General features: G+C 32.0%; 1 protein-coding gene across 2 annotated transcripts in view; it reads right to left on the bottom strand.

Moving 5' to 3' along the window:
- LOC140439824 (uncharacterized) overlaps positions 1 to 17,771 on the bottom strand; it is a 256,661-nt gene that overhangs the window by 40,614 nt on the left and 198,276 nt on the right. The window lies entirely within an intron of this gene.

Here is a 17,771-nt window from a genome sequence, read left to right as displayed (position 1 = left end):
TATAATACCATGACAAGAAGTATCCTCACTTATGGGTGTGAAAATTGGACAATAAATAAGAAAACCAAAAACAAAATAAGAGCAACAGAGATGGAATTTCTAAGGAGAAGCTGCAGAGTAACAAGAAGAGATAGGATAAATAACATGGAGATTAAAAGGAGAATGGGCATGAACTCCGACATAATAGACTACATCGAACAGAAGAGGTTAACCTGGTACGGACATGTCAGAAGAGCAGACCAAAATCGGTGGATAAATAGAATAACAGAGTGGAGCCCGATAGGAAGAAGAAAGAGAGGCAGACCCCGAAGATCTTTCAGAGATGAGGTGGACGAAGCAATGAGTAGAAGAAACCTACAGGAAGGGGACTGGCTAAACAGGAAAAATTGGAGAAAACGGTTGAGTGAAGGAATACAGTGAAAACTGTGGAAATCCTTGTATATATATATATATATATATTCTTCAGTTCTAGACCAAATTTTGTTATGAAAGTATTTCAAGTTCTATAATGTAACCTTAGAAATATTGGCGTTACCGTATGGTAACGCTAGCTGGTTTAGGGAGACAAAAAATATTGTACGTGTATAAATGTCTTGCGTGTTGAGTATGTGGTATATATGCGATCAGAAGAGCTAGGACTCTTGTTTATGTATTAATAATTGTCTAGTATATTCATTTGTTACTTTTAGGCGTGGGTTTACGCTGGAAGAAGCATTGCAAATGGTTTATGAAGAAGACCTGGACGTTCATGAAATATTCATCGAGCCTCCTGATGCGAATGTCCTTACCGATGAGGATTCTGGTGATGAAGATGGTGGCGGATTTCTTGATAATTTAAGCGGTCGACAGTTGACACCAGGAGCTGAAATCGTCCCTCCTCGTGCTGTCAGAGCTTTTATCGATGTACCTGAATCAGAGCCAGTGTCAAATATCGTCCGCCCTGGGCCAGAAAAAATATCCTGGATTGAAGGTGACTTGGAACGTGTGAGCAGGTATTTTCCTAAACCAGATTATAGTAAATATAGTGATATGGACTATTTAGATATATTCGAGATGTTTGTTGATAGCGAAATAATTGAACTACTTGTGACCGAATCAAGAAAATACGCACTTTTCTGCAATAAACCGGATCCAAACATTTCTAACGAAGAAATGAAATGTGTAATTGGGATTATGATTGTTACAGGATATAATGAGTTACCTGGAAGGGACTTTTACTGGGATTCCAAACAAGATATGAAAAATATTTTAGTCACTGTATCTATGAGAAGAGATCGGTTTCGCCAAATTTTAAAATATTTGCACTGCGCCGACAACACACAGCCTGTACATGGTGACAAAATGTGGAAGCTACGCCCACTGATGGGCCTTTTGAAACGCCGCTTTATTGACAACTGGATACCTGAACAGAACTTGAATTACGATGAGGCTATGATCAAATACTTTGGGAAGCATTCATGTAAACAGTTTATTCGGGGTAAGCCCATCAGATTTGGGTATAAAATGTGGTGCCTAAACTCTGCTTCTGGTTATTTGGTGAACTTTGATATATATCAAGGAAAAAACCCAAAGTCAAACACTAGTTACGAAAGCAATTTTGGAAAATGTGCTGCTCCTCTACTTTGCATGATAGATGAATTTTCGGATGATATAAAAAAGCTCCCGTTCACATTTTACTTCGACAATCTCTTCACAAGCTTTAATTTGTTATATTCCTGGAAAACAAAGAGGGTATGATGGTACGGGAACTATGAGGGAAAATAGAATTCCTACAAGTTGTGAGTTAGCTAAAAAAAGTATTATTTCGAAATCGAAAAAAAGAGGAGACACGATATCTGTCATCAACAAAGAAGATGCAATAATATTAGTCAAGTGGATGGATAATAATGTAGTGACAGTAGCATCTACATGTCATGGCGTCAATCCAGTCACTCAAGTAAAACGCTACTCTCGAGCCGAAAAAAAAAATTATTCAAGTACCACAACCTTATCTGATTTCTGAATATAATCGATTTATGGGAGGTACTGACTTCATGGACTAGCAGATATCCAGATACAGGATTTCAATTCGTAGAAAGAAGTGGTGGTGGTCAATTTTTACTTGGCTACTAGAAGCTGCTATAGTCAATGCTTGGTGTATATCCAAGAAGTGTAAACATCAAACACAGCTTACCCAACTAGAATTCAGACGAGAGATTGCTCAAGCCTATGAGCACCTTCAAAAGGTGCTGGAAGACCTGCGGCTGCTAAATCAAGTTTATCTTTTAATAGGGTTTCGGATAACTTGAGATATGACAGAACAGACCATTTTTTGATAAACATCCCCAATAATAAGAGGCGTCGATGTGCTGGAGAAGGTTGTAGCTCAAGTATTCGTACTATATGTGTCAAATGTGATGTAGGATTATGTCTAGAGTGCAATATAATGTTTCACAGCCCAAGGTGATAATTTTCTTGTCCAAAAATTTTTTGTATACCCTAACCGGCTAGCGTTACCAAAACGTAACGACTATTTTTTTTTAAATTACATATATTTTGAGAAAAATACTTGTACCAATATGTTTAATAAAGTGTTTTGACCAATATTTATGATTTTTCCTTTACTTTTTTGCAAAAAAATAAATTTCGCCGTTGAAGGGTTAAGGTGGATTGGCATCTTTGATTTGAATATAACTGCATTTCTACCAAAAGATGCCCAAGTTAGTTTCATTCTGCTGTTGATTTCTGGAAGTAAGGAGCCAGATTTATAAAGTTTAGAAACAATGCTGCCAATTTTTATCTGCGACTTAATACCGTACAAAAATATTGGTACTAGTAGCAGGGACACTCTTTGATTTTAGGAAAATTTTGACCACATTTTCGGTAATTTGATACAGTATGGCATTCAAACACATACCTAGTTTCGGATCGTTATTTAGATTAGTTTTTTTGCAGTGTCATACATATCGGCTGGTATAAGAGAGAACTCTATGGCGCAACCCTTTATTTTAACCCCCATTCGTTGAGGTCATTAAAAAATGTATGGCATCAATTCCAAATGATTACTTGATGCGTAAAAGAATTTTTGGTAACTATGCCTTTTAAAAATTATAATTCTTGCAAATGTTTATAAATAGTTATCTGTATTTGGGAATAGAAGTTGTTCTTTAGTAAGAGAATTATTTCTTGTACGGTAGTCACTTTTTTGATAAAATATAACTAAAAACTATCAAACTAATTGATAGACGGTTATAATAAATGGTACAATTTAAAGATTTAAAAAAAAACAAAAATTTGGAAATTGAACATATTTTTAAAGTACACTGTGGTGTATGTTATGTTATGTTTTATACTGTGGCTGTTATTAGTTAGTTAAAAGTTAACAAATTAAAAAAAAGTAATGCCATACATTTTTAACTGATGGATTTTGCACAGATGATGTAGTTTATTGAAATGCTGACGCAATTTTATTCTTTTGGGGTGTTAGGACAGCAAGTATAAGCTTAAGTTCAAGTTTGTGGAGTCGTCACCTTTGTCGCGCGGCCACCATCTTAAAAAAAGAGGTGAAAAGGGTTTCCGCTTCGAATCTCGTAAACTATCAACCCTACAGAACACTATATATATTTAATATTGTGTGTAGCAAATTCAATTGTCTACAACTCTAGACCTATTACTTTTTGTCATAAAATGGAAAATAAATAAGTTATAAACAAAAATAACTAAAAAATTTGAAACAAATTTTTTTTTAGACCTTATAACTTTTTTGTGGTAATTAAAAAAAAATAAGAAATATAGCAGGTATTTTAAAGAATAATTGAGGAGCGATCAATCAAAATGCAATAAATCCTGTTTTTTCAGAATTTGAGTTAAATTAATACTCAATAGCTTTGTCATGAAATATATCTAGTGGTCACAGCCAATTCCTATATATACAGTGTGACCCATTTAGATTGGAAACACCTCTATAAAATTTGAAGTTGTTAATCGATTTTAACCAATTTTTTTTTTAATATCATGTAATAAAAGGTCTATTGTGGGACAAAATATGAAATATTTAGTTAAATTTTCAGGGCTGTCTACGATACTTTTTCTTCGTCGAAAATGGAGAATTTGTATTAGCGATTTTTTTATTAAAAAAATGTCTACGCCACTGGATTTAGAGTGGCTTCAAATAGCTATGATAAAATTTTTATTAAAATATATTTATTAATAACGAAGTTATAACAACTTAAAATTTTAAAACCTACTAAGCTATGAGTCAAAAAAGAACACCCTGTATTAACAGATAACCATAAAACTAATTATTTTTTAAATACTTTTAATACTAATCCACTACTAGACAAAAAAATGTTTAAAATAGCATAAAAATTTAATGCAAGTAACGCACTTACATTATTATTAACTTTACATGCTACAACTTAAATCTCAGTTGTCATGGGAACGATATTACAATTTGTGTCATACAAATTTCAGTGCTATAAATAGCATAAATTTATGCATAATATCTGCAACAATCATTACTTCAAATTCTTTTAATAATATTTTGTGTTATGGCTGCAAGATTAAGTTTGAGAGAAAAAATTGAAATTATACGGCTTTTAGGAGATAACGATAGAAGTGCCAGGGAAGTTTGTACAATATTTAATGACAAACATATGGATCGTCCTAATATTAGCTGCGCTACGGTAAACAAAATAAATAGAATATTTAATGAATATGGTGCAGTATCAAAACTAATTTTAAGAAATAACCCGTTACAAAGAAGAAGAGGAAATGATCAAATCATTTTAGACGAAAATTTTCCGAACCTTTGGATAGGCCGGGGTAGTCCGTTGATAGATTGGCCACCCACATCTCCAGTTCTCACAATTTTAGACTTCTTTCTCTGGGGAGTTATCAAACAAAAAGTTTACCAAACCCGTGCAAGAGACGTAAACGAACTTGGTGCAAGAATTCGACAGGCATGTGCAGAAATTACTCCCCAACAACTAAGAAATGTAATTAGAAATATTCATAAACGCTACGACAAATGTATCCAATTAGGTAGATGGTGGATTGGTAGAGGCAACTAGGATTTAAACTAAAATTATGTTTCCATGTTTCTGGTAATACAGAGTGTTTTTTTTAACGTTAATACAGAGTGTTTTTTTCTTAGTGAGTTTTAAAATTTTAAGTTGTCATAAGTTTGTTATTAATAAATATATCTTGATGAAATTTTTGTCGTAGCTATTTGAAGCCACTCTAAATCCAGTGGCGTAGAAATTTTTTTAATAAAAAAATCGCTAATACAAATTCTCCATTTTCGACGAAGAAAAAGTATCGTAGAATGCCCTAAAAATTTAACTAAATATTTCATATTTTGTCCCGCAATAGACCTTTTATTACAAGACATTAAGAAAAAATTTGGTTAAAATCGGTTAAGAACTTCAAATTTTATAGAGGTGTTTCCAATCTAAATGGGTCACATTGTATAATGTCTGTTTACAACGTTCTTTGACGTCTTCCGATTTCCAATCTCTATCTTAATCTATCGTTCCATAGATCGTCCTCCAGTTCTCTTTTCCTGATTTCTTTAACAACTTCTTCTCTTTAACTTCTTCTAGGCCTTACTGGTCTCCACCTACCTCTTGGTTGCCATTCAAGAATTTGTCTTTGTATTCTATTCTCCGGCATTCTCCTTACGTGTCTGTACCATCTGAGTTGTGTCGTTTTGATATCATCAACAATATTATGTGTAACCCCCATGATTTCTCAGACTCTTTCGTTTGTTATTCTGTCGCATCTGGAGATTTCCGCCGAGCGACGCCAGAAGTCCATTTCTGTATCTGTATTCTGTATAGTCCATATGTTGTGATACTTTTTATTATGGTCTTCTTATATATTATTATTATTAATATTATATATTATTACATTATATTCTTCTTTTATTTTCCTTAAAGATGTTTTTATCCCACAGTACACTGTTCAGTAAGGCTATGCCTTTCCTTCCCGGTATATTTCGTTCCTTAATGGCTGCATCTAATTTCCCGTCCTGAGTGATCTTTACTCCTAGGTATTTGTAGTCGTCACAGAGTTTGATATCCTGATTTTTCTTTACGAGAAGGTTATGTTGATCTCCTCCTATACTTATGTACTTAGTTTTTTCCATATTCACTTTCAAACCCGACTCTGTAAACTCTTCTAATAGTTTTCGCATCATGTAACTAAGGTCTTCAGAGTCCTGTTTGATGATAACCTGGTCATCCGCAAAGCACAGAGTGTACAAAGTTAAGTCCATTAGTGGTATGCCCATATTCGTACATTTTTTCTTTAATTTGTTTAGTGCTTCTTAGAGATATATTTTGAATAATGTTGGGGATATACAGCATCCTTGTCTTAGTCCTTTAGTCACTTTGATCCCGGTGTTATTAGATTTCCTGCTTTAATTCTTGTTGTTTGTTGGTAGTACAACGTTTTTACCTCTTCAAACAATTCTATATTTATATTTGATTTCCCCAGTACCTCCCATAATTTATCAAGCGGGATACTATCATATGCTTTCCTAAGGTCTACGAACGTCAGGTGGACTTCTTGGCTACGAGCAACTTTTTTTTAATTATCTGAGTAATAGAGAAGACATAGTCTATTGTAGATCGACCTGCACGAAAACCAGCCTGTTCTTCGGCTTCCATATCTTGGTATTCTTCTTCTATTCGATTTTTTATTATTTTTCCATATATTCTGCTAATACTACTAGTAACTGCAATTCCTCTATAGTTTTCAGGTTTCGATTTATCTCCCTGTTTAAGGATGGTGCTCATATGCGATTCTCTCCATTCCTCAGGTATTTCATGTTTATTTATGCATTCCTGGAAAAGTTGTCGTAGCCGTAGAATTAGTATTTTGGGTCCATATTTGATGAGTTCCAGAACTACATTTCCTGGGCCAGGTGATTTTCCATTCTTTAGATGTCTGCATACGGCTTCGACTTCTCTCTCATTTATTCTGATTGGTAATCCTATCATCCTGACGCCTTGGAGACCATAGTACTCTATCTGTTTAAAGGACTCTCTTGCCTCTGTTAGTAAATCTTTCTTCCCAAGTTTGCGGCGATATGGACTGGATAATATCTCTTTTTCTGTCTTCTCTTAAATTTTTTAAGTTTCCAGCTTTCTGAACTTTGGCCAGTTACTTCCAAACGCAATATTTCCAATAGAAAATAGCTATTGAAAGTAGGCAAATCAATCAAAACGCAATAAATCCATTTTTGTTTCTAGCTTCAATCGAAGTGCCATAAATCCACCATAGGTATATACCTGTATCTTTATTTAAAGAAAGTAATATAGATTAATTTGGCATTTGTTGACTAAATGGGACAAATAGTCCCTGATACCATTGTTTAAAAAACTAATACTTTATTAAGTAATAACTTGTGGCGATATATCTGCGATATATCTGTGCGAACGTCTGTTTCTATATCTAACCTAAAAATAATTTAATAAGACAGATTGTTTTGGTTTGTGGTGTTAATATTATTTTTGTAGTTTCATTTTGTATGTAAAATGGGCGATTCTGAGTTAAATGTAACCGTTAAAGAAAAAGGTTTAAGGATAAGGAGTGACAATGTTTCTAAACATGCGAGTAGGAAACGCCTAAGGTAAAATGTTTTTTTATTACATGAGGTGTCCAGCTTAGAGTTATTTTGCATTTTTAGATATGGTGATTCAGATGTAGCTTTGAAAAATTTCAGAAGAACATGTAATTATGACGGCCGTAGCTACCAGTGTAATAATATTACACTGGGTGATATTAAAAGAAATAAGGAAAAAATTTACAGCTCAACTAATAGAAATGAGCAAGATGTAAAATTGTGTCATATGATGAGTGCCACTGAAGTAAATAGACGAAGAAAATCCATGCCTTTACAATCTCGTAAGTTAGCAGTAACACACTACTTAAAAAAGGGAATTCTAAACATCCATTAAGAGTTTGTCAAAATTTTTTTTACCTCAGCTATGTGTCTATCAGCACGGTGCGTAACCAGAGTTGCAAATACCATTTATGCAGGGGAAGTACCAAAAGACAAGAGAGGAGGAGATTAAAAGTCCAAAAAAACAATAACTTGTAAGAATTGTGTTAGAGAGTTTATCGGCAATTTGAGAGGACAAGAAAGCTATTACAATAGATCAAAGTGTCAAAATTTTTATTTAGACAGCGATTTAAGTAGTGGAAAGCTACATAAGCTATATAACACAAAGTTCGAGACAAAACAAGTTTCAGTGTCAATGTTTTCAAGAATCTTACAAAATATTTTAATTTAGGCTTTTCCCCACCTGCTTCAGATGTATAAAAGAAGAGAATTAATGGTACAAAAGCGCATTTACAACAAAAGAGCTAAAGCTTTCTTCTAAAGTTATGTAAAAATCGCCCAGAATTTTTACTAAGTTTTTGTTTTGACTTGCAGCATGTCCAGCCATTGCCTAAAACACCCATATCCGACGCAATTTATGCACACTAAGTAAGTTTTTATGTGTTCTGCTGTGTTGATATGGGATCAAAACGTCCCCATTTTTATACGTGGAGCAAGGATCAAACTGGACGGGGTTCTGTGTAAGTCGGATCTGCTCTTCTGCATCATTTGGACTCACTCAATCTAGATGAAATAAGGATGCTGCGACTTTTTTGTGATGGATTCGGAGGATAAAATAAGAACTTACACATAATCCATGCATTATATTATTGGCTTAAAGTCAAGGGATCTCCAGGTTTAGAAGAAATTAGATTAACTTTTCCGGAACGTGGTCACAGCTTTTTACCAGCAGATAGTGTGTTTGGCCGGGTTGAGAAATGCCTAAGAAAACAATCTGTTGTAAAAACAAGAGGAATACATAAGCATTTATCAACAGTTTGGTTTAGTGAGGAATCTGGGAACAATGATCTCTTGTATTACCTACCCAAGTTATAAATGCATTAGAAAAATGTTTGACTGAAATACCCCTTAAGTAGTAAGTTTAACTTACCTCTATAGCCACTCGTATTGATAAAAATGACGGCATAGTTTCTAAAGTTTATATTATATATTGTAGTATTGATTTATGTGATTCTTGCTGGCTTAAATGACCCCTTAAAAATAACCCATGAGCTTGTAGTTTATTAGGATGACTCAGCGATTTTCCAAAGTCTTAAGACATATCTGAATAATATAATTAAAAATTTATCCTTATTAATTAGGGTTAGACGAATGAATAATAAAAGTAAAATGTAATGCCATGTCTTAGCAAACAGGAAAACAAAAATAACAAAAAAAAAACAATTGTACGCAACTGATACGGGAATACTTCAAATTTTAATGACAGTTAAGCGTGTGGCAAAATTGTTTAAAGTGTTGCCGCTTTTTTAGAGTAAGAATTTTGTTTATATTTTGATTTTTTACACAATTTGATCATAATATGTTATACATTAATAAATTGTATTTATAGGTACATACTAAATTTAGATTAATAGCTTTAAAAACTAATTATTGTTGTGTACTGTGATTGTGCTATGCCAAAACAACTAAATAGGCTATAGAAAGCTGATAAGTATTCATATAAGACAGATTATTTTGAAAAAGAAATAATGGCGGGACGTTTTTACTATTAATGTCCTAAAAAACATAAGTTTAAAATTTAGAATATATAATTTTGTATTAAAATGTTTTCTTACGTATTTTAATGTGTTGTAGTAGTCCTAAAATTAAGTGTATTTACTGTTAATATAACAGTTTGATAAATAGTTGACATTTTAAAAATTCCTCACTTGACTAACTATTCTGATGTTTTGGCAACGCTGTGGGGTTCTGAAGTCGTAAATCTTGAATGACGTGCAATCATTTTTATATGAAAAATTCTATATAGACCTAATTTGTTATTTATTTTCCCGTATTGTATTAAATCACACACATTTTATGTTGTGAGCACACTCCTACTTCCTGTTATATTTATTTATTACTACATTGGTGCATACCACAAAAGCCCACTTCTACAATTCTTGTTGCAAGATCACGTTCAATAACTTTAAAATATATTTTTGAAACTTTTGACACAAAAATATTTAACACCTACCATGTACTCGATAAATATTCAGGCATCTTTGTGTTTTCAAAAATGTCAAACATTTTTAGAGATAAACGATAAATTACGGAATACTAGTTTTTTATTAATGTTTTTAATTCAAGATCGGAGAGCATTTTCAAAATATAATTTGTATAGAATATAGTTTTCTAACGTTGGAAAAAAAAACAAAAATTAAAAAAAGAGGATACTAAGAATAAGTTGTGACGTGATTTTATAAATATATTTTCAGCTTGATAAAAATAAAATTACCCAAAATGATAAGCATGCAAAATGAAAACATTGTTTTAATTATGTATTATTATCAGAATGTCGCAATATACTCAGGACATTTAAATAAATATTTTAATAAATTGAATGTTAGTCAATGACATTAATTAGATAGTTCTTTCCACAGGTTATGGAAATAGAAAGATGAATAAAAACATTTTGAAGATAAGGAAATGTCAAAGAAATTTAAAATATGAAAATAAATAAAAATATCAATACAAGTGTCGTTAAACTCTTATAGTACTAAATGATACAATAAAACCTTTTAGTTTTAATCTTAGTATAAAATTTATTGATATATTAAGCCCATAAAGTGGTACTTCAACCAATAAGCTTAAGATTATAAATAGACTTTTCCATCGTAGGTTGGCGACCACCAACTGGAACTCTTCTCTCGTTTCTTGTAATCTTGTGTATTTCGTATAATTGTGATGGCTTTCCTGAAGTCGAACCGTTGGCGTAAATTTCATACTGAGCAAACTTCTTTCGTCTGATGCCTCGTCTTCCTTCGATATTTTCTTCAATGATCAACTGCAGAAAAACTTATCGTTTTTAAAGATATGGCCAAAATAAGCTGCTGTTCTTCACTTTACTGTATTTCTGCATTATTTATACTACTAATCACCAGTACAATTTACTGTACCAGTGATTTTAATTTTGACTGCATCATCAGGATCTCATTTATCGTTTAGCCAGCATACCAAGTACTCAAATCTCTTTACTATTTCTGCCCTGATTTCCTATCTGTACTCTGACATCGTATATGCCACATTTTTCGATGACCATCAATTTTGTTTTCTTTATATTTGTTTTAAAACCATAGTTTAAACTTTACTATATTATTGACTATTTTTATTAGAAACCGCAACTCTTTCTCATCATTGGAAAGGACGTTCATGTCGTCAGCATATCGGATAATAATAATACTATTTTTATTCACCTTTATTCCTATTTTTATATCTTCCAAGACCTCCTGAAAAATCTATTCAAAATATAGATTTCAAAGAAGTGGATTAATCTTACTTCCTATCGTACCACTACCCCTGTCTTACTTCATTTGATAATTTAAATATCCGATCTTATCTAATATTTCGACTTTAACTTAAGCTGACTGGTGTCAATACAAGTTCTTAATAATCCTTATATCTTTATCATCTAACCCAATTTGATTGAGCAAATTTGTAAGTTTGTCGTGCTTAATGTTATCGAATGCCTTCTCATAACCTATAAAAAATGCAAAGGTATTCCTTTGCCGATTGACAATTTTTTTGAACCATGATCCCTTTTTTGAAACCAAATTGGCTTTTACTTATGTTTTCATCCATCTTTCTCCATAGTCTAGAGTGTAGAGTGTAGGTTGCATAGAAATGGTTTTAGTGAATGACACACAAGACTTTACTCATTACATCTTTTTAAGTTGAATTTTTTATTGGTAGTGTAATAAATGTAGATTCGATCCATTGCCTGAGTATCTTACCAGTTTATATATTCTATTAAACAGTATAAAGAAAAATCAATTAAATTTATCATGGAACAGGAAAACAATAACTCACTTTCTTTTCTGGACGCGTTAATCTCAAAATAAGACACAGGGATGCAACCAAAGCCTACAGAAAAATAACCCACACCAACAGATATTTAAATTACCACTTTAATTACAACGTAAATATCAAAAAAGGGATTATCAAATCCATATATGAGCACGAACTACCTGCTCTAATGAAAATGCATTTCGGGATGAAAAAAACCTGCTAATAAGTAATCCAGAAACACTCACAAGTAGGAACTTAAAGACGACAACCATTATGTAAAGGACTTATCAGAAAAACTGACGAGGATAGGAAACAATTACAATCACAACAACGTTGAAAACAACCAAAACACTTAGATCTATCCTGTTCAAAACCAAACCCAACAACACTCAAGAAAGATAAAAAACTGTATCTATAAAATACCCTGTGAATGCAACAATTTTTACGTGGGAAAAACAGCAAGACCATGAAAAGATGAATCAATAATGAAAAAAGAAAGACATGAAAAAGAGGAAAAGTCAAAGAAGCAGCTCTTATTTTACTAAACGAAAAAAAAAAATGTGTAGCAAACCAACCAGCAGAATATAGCAGCTAAAAAACGAGTCAACAACAAGAATATACCAACAATAAGCGGAGTAATAGGAGGTCGAAAAACATCATCTACAATCTTATATATAACACATAATATGTAACACACAATACACATAAACACAAATCTATTTTTTGCTCAATTTACGCTCAAGCACAATTACGATAGTTTTTACATAAACATACAACAAAAATAATAAAAAAAATAGTCAGAATTTTATATTCCTAGGGTAAAAACACCACCCTAAAATTTTCTTCATCCATTACATGCTGCTTGCCTACTAGATCGAGGACAAGCATGAAAACTGAAAACATTTGAAATGACATAACCAATAACAAAAACTTTGCTTATACTTTTCACACAATTTGCATAATAGTCTTTTTTGAAGACAATTTACGGAGTGAAAATCGAACCGTCAAACATTACTTAGTTAAAAATGTGACTTTCAATACAACCAATAATTGTGACTCAAATCCATATAAACATAATATTTAAGTCAAACAACAAATTATAAAATGTAAGTTTTATAACAATTGTTAATCATAAAAGAAAACAACTTTTTAAAACTATCGTGTTTCCTTTTAATCGTTTCTTTCCTTTTGTATTGTTTATTTGCCCATTTTTTGTTGATTTCTTTGATTTGTCTTGTGATGATTTTATTCATTATATTATATTCTTCTTTGTTATCTTGTTACAGTCTTCTTACTTTCATCAGCAGTAGGATTTCATTGGTCATCTAATCTTTTTCTTTTTGTTTACTTGCTTTTCCCAGAATTTCTAATGTAGTTTCTTTTGCAGGGAGTTGCATTCGATATGTTTGAGAATTATTATGTATATAATGTCAAGGATTTGAGTATATTTGACAATATTTGACCGAACTGACCTTCACCTCAAAATCATCTTTGCGATTTTAGATTTATTGAGGAACATATCTCAACATATAATTCTGCAATAGAGTAACGGATGTTAAATGGAAGCAATTCTTTTTCAGATGTTTATTTATTTATTTATTTATTTATTCATTTATTTTGATGAGTTGTAGGGGATAACAATTTTATTTGGGATACCTTGTATGCGTAATGTATTATGCAATTTGTTTTATTTGGCAAAGCGGGACAACGTCTTTGTTTCTACTTTTACAATTTCAGCCGAAAGTCAAAACATCAAATAAATTATTTTAAATTTCATTTGTAGTTAATTCCCAAAAGTAAAATAATTTAAACATAAAATAATACAAGAAAATAACTTCAGAACCATATTACCACGAAGAAATGTCTTTCTGTTTCTGTAATTTTCGTGATACCCTTTTACCCCAACGGCTTTAATTTGATGATAGCATTCTAAAATTTTCTTTCCTGACTTCGGTTACAATGTAGAGTATAAATTTTGTAGCCAAACATCAATTCGTTAATATTCCAGTAAGCATGCCGATTAAACTATTTTATAAACTACATTTGTTCGTATCAGACACTTTTGGAAATCCAGTTACTAATTATTCGTTTCACTGCATTTTAAAGTCAGAACGAAGTCTGAAAGTTTTTGACAAGTTTCCAGTGAACTCGAAATTGGTAACTGAAATAAATTTCTGGGAAAGTAGGTCGTTAAGGAAATCTATTAGAAAAGTATGAAGAAATGCGCATTGCAGCAAATAATCTGTAGAAATAATGATGCAAATATGAATTTCGATGAGTTGATAATCTTACAAACTTAGACATAAAGGAATTAAATAAATGTATGAAAATTATGATAAATGGGGGATTATTCGAAGCTGCAGACGGTTTAAGGTATACATCTTTAAGTAGGACTCAATGTCACTAATTCAATTAAAACATCTATTAAATTTCATCTAATAAATCCAGTCCATGTAGACTCTAAAGACTATTCGCCGTATTTAATTCAAATAATTGGCTGATTTTACTTAAACAATCCATATAGTACAGTCGGGATAGCATTTAACTTTGCAAATTTTATTATTCTAACTAGGGATGGCGGTTTTTGACAAAACACCGGTTTTCGGTTACACCGGTTTTTTTTTGCTTACGGTTTAACCTGGCGGTTATAGCAGGCCAAAAAAACCGGTTTTTCCAAAAACCGGTTTTCGGTTTTTTTAATCCAATAGGTTACAAAGTTACATTTACAATGCACTTTAGTTTGCGATACTTCATCAACTCGATATTAATATGATCAAAATTAGAAGGTACTAGCGAAAGAACATCAATATCAATATAAAGAAAACACAATTTTTAATAAAACCATTTTATTCTATTAATTATTATATTTAATTATTATTTTATTATTATATATTTATTGATTATTATTAAATATAATACAGCGTAAGACTAATATATAAATATTGCAATAATATACAATAAAAGTATAATATAAGTAGAATTAAGTAATATTTTAAGTAAAAAAGTATAGGTTAGAAGGTTAGAAATAGGTTATATTATATAAAATGGATTTAGCATTGTGTTGGCCAGTATTTTTCATAAAGCCTATTGAGAAAAACTCGTTCATATTTATGTTGAAAGGTTAAGCGGCTTCTCTCATCTGACACAACATCATTCAATGATGACACCAGTCTCTCTGATGCCACCGAACTTCCGACCAACGACATGTATTTTTTAGCTATAAAAGCCAAGTCTGGCATACAGATTCTGTTCTGCTCCCAGAATGAAACCGGTTCACTTAATCTCGGCAGCAAAGGCTGCTGCAGATATAGAGTCAGTTCATTTGGAAAAGAACTTTGAATCCGTGTGTCCTGAGAACTTGAACTGGAATCACTGTTCACCAACTCCAGATCATGTGAAGACCAAAGAAGGTTTGATTTTAAACTCACTTTGGCTTCTTCATTCTGGAAGGAGCAGGAAGGAGAAAGTTTTCCGATTTCGGTAAGGTACGTCTTTACTTCCGAGCCTAAATTGGATGTAAATTGATAAAAGGTTGAATGCTTAAATAAATTAACTTTGATAAAATGAAAGGCAGATATCGAGTACAGTTGTATTAATTAAATCTTGCCCAAGTACTTTCGCCTCCTAGAGCATCTTTAAGGGTATTTCATCAAATTTGGGCTATCCAACAACCGCAGAATGTCGTAAACATAAAATTAAACATAAAATTGTACATAACACTACACTAAACAAGGACAAACAGTTTAAAATTATTTAAAAAATAGTCGAAGCTACATTCTAGTCGGCAACAAGAGAGAGATTCTCTCTTGTTTCCCTGTTTCCTGTTACCCCAACCATTTCAACTTATAAAAAATTTCCCAGATTCTTTCAAATGGGATTTAAAAAAAATAATATCAACGTAAATATTTCACTTAAAAATAAATTGGATAATGCAATTCATCTTTTAGTTTTACTACCATCAAAAAAAATTTATCATGTATTACTTTTAGCACGTTTGTATATTTGTATAATAGGTACATTTTAACTCATTTAATACTTCCTGTATGGGTGTATCGTTTTGAAAACGTAGGGAAATCCTTGGAGATTCGTACTCGAAATCAGTACCTAATTCGATATTCATAGTCAGAACATTATATTCACCCACTTTCAATGTCAAGAGTCAAGTGTGAAAAATAGATGATGTACCAGATCGCTTCTTATGTAAATATTATGATTATAAATACATTTTCAACGAAATATTTAAAAAAAAATTGTTTCTGGCTGATGTGAGTTTGCACTTTTAGTTTGCTTCTGTATTTATAAAATAAAATAAAATTTGAATTATGGTTTTGTTTGGAATAATTACTTGAGAATAATAATTATGATTGGGATCCAAAATAATACCTAACCTAATCCTAATGACCGTAAAAAATGCATGTGAATTATATTTTATACAATTTTGATCTTTATCATTTGTTTGGTATAATCAATATTTAAGCTCGTAGGTTCGTTCTTGTTTGTGGCTTACTGCTAATGATGCCACCATTTTGGGCTTAGGACCTTAAATATTGATTGTAGCACAACAATTCAAAGAAATCAAAATTGTATAAAATATAATTCAATAGAATTCTCTCCATTTTCGTTAATGTAATGTCGTATAATATAAAACGCGATAATTTAATAATTATAATTAGTCACTATATTCCCCATTAATTGACCACACGAATTAATGTAGAAATTATAGGAAATCGTAATTGCAACAATTTAGTTCCGTACGATTTTGTCGAAAAGGTAAAAATGGCTAAGATATTGAGTAAAAATAATTTCTATTAAACCACCCCTTCCAAGGTCTTACGCATGGGCTATATCTCACGAACAAAAGCTGATATCGAAAAATGCTTGAAATTGTTTCTAGGATAGTAAGGGGGAACTGAAATGACATGAAAGAGAAGTCACCCCCATCAAAAGCCCCACCCACAACAACCAAAAAAGTTTAAATTGCAAACCCATACTTATGATACATCATTGGAAAGACTATAAAAATGGTATCCAATGGTATAAATAATAATTATACAGGGTACATGGTCTAAAGATATTAGACAAGAAACGAAACTGACAATCGATCGAACCTTGGTAGAGCCTATTATGACTTATGGAGCCAAAGTTTGGAAGATCGCGAAAAAAGATAGAAAAAGAATGGAAGTAGAAGAATTGGATTTTCTAAGGAGAGCGTGTGGAGTATAAAAAAAAATAAAAGATTTTGGTTGAATATATAGGGTATTGCTATTAAAAAATACTATGAGTTGATTTCGTAATGTTTTCTAATAAGTAAATCCAAAATAAAGTAATAAAATTAAGGAAAATGAACAAGTTTAACATGCTTTTTTAAAGAAATCTGCTATTTTTTTTGCGTTTTCGTTTGACAACAGTGTTTCTCTCTCCCTCCATCGTTAATTCGCAGAACGTCATGAGTTTGCCTCATTCGATTGTTCGACGAAACGTAAAGCAATCTGAAAAGGACAAAACTTTATGTAATAACAACAAAGAATCTAGTCGTGTCCCTAACTAATTAGGCCTACTGTATAAAATTCTTTCCTCTAAAGCATTGAAAATCTCGTCCACGGTCTTGTGCTGCCCGTTGCCTCTTGGGTCGTCATCTTCGTCATATGATATGCTCAGGTTGTCTTGATAAAGAACCATATTAATGATGTCCTGGTCGATGAATTCACGTTCTGAGTCATCAGCTGCTAACCAGTCACGTATCTCTTCTTAGTTAATTTCGTCATGTCCCGGCAAATTTTTAATGAGAGGTTTAATTTCTTCTGTCGTTTTCTTACCATTTTCTTCTTCAGGATCGTCAATCAAAATTTTATCAAAAAGTTTGTTTCAGCATTTTTCCAAAGTTGAAGATTTGATCTTG

Source organism: Diabrotica undecimpunctata, chromosome 4 (genome assembly GCF_040954645.1).
Source record: "Diabrotica undecimpunctata isolate CICGRU chromosome 4, icDiaUnde3, whole genome shotgun sequence".
In the NCBI taxonomy this organism is placed as follows: domain Eukaryota; kingdom Metazoa; phylum Arthropoda; class Insecta; order Coleoptera; family Chrysomelidae; genus Diabrotica; species Diabrotica undecimpunctata.
The sequence above is the reverse complement of the archived record's forward strand: the minus strand, read 5'-3'. Positions and strand labels throughout refer to the sequence as shown.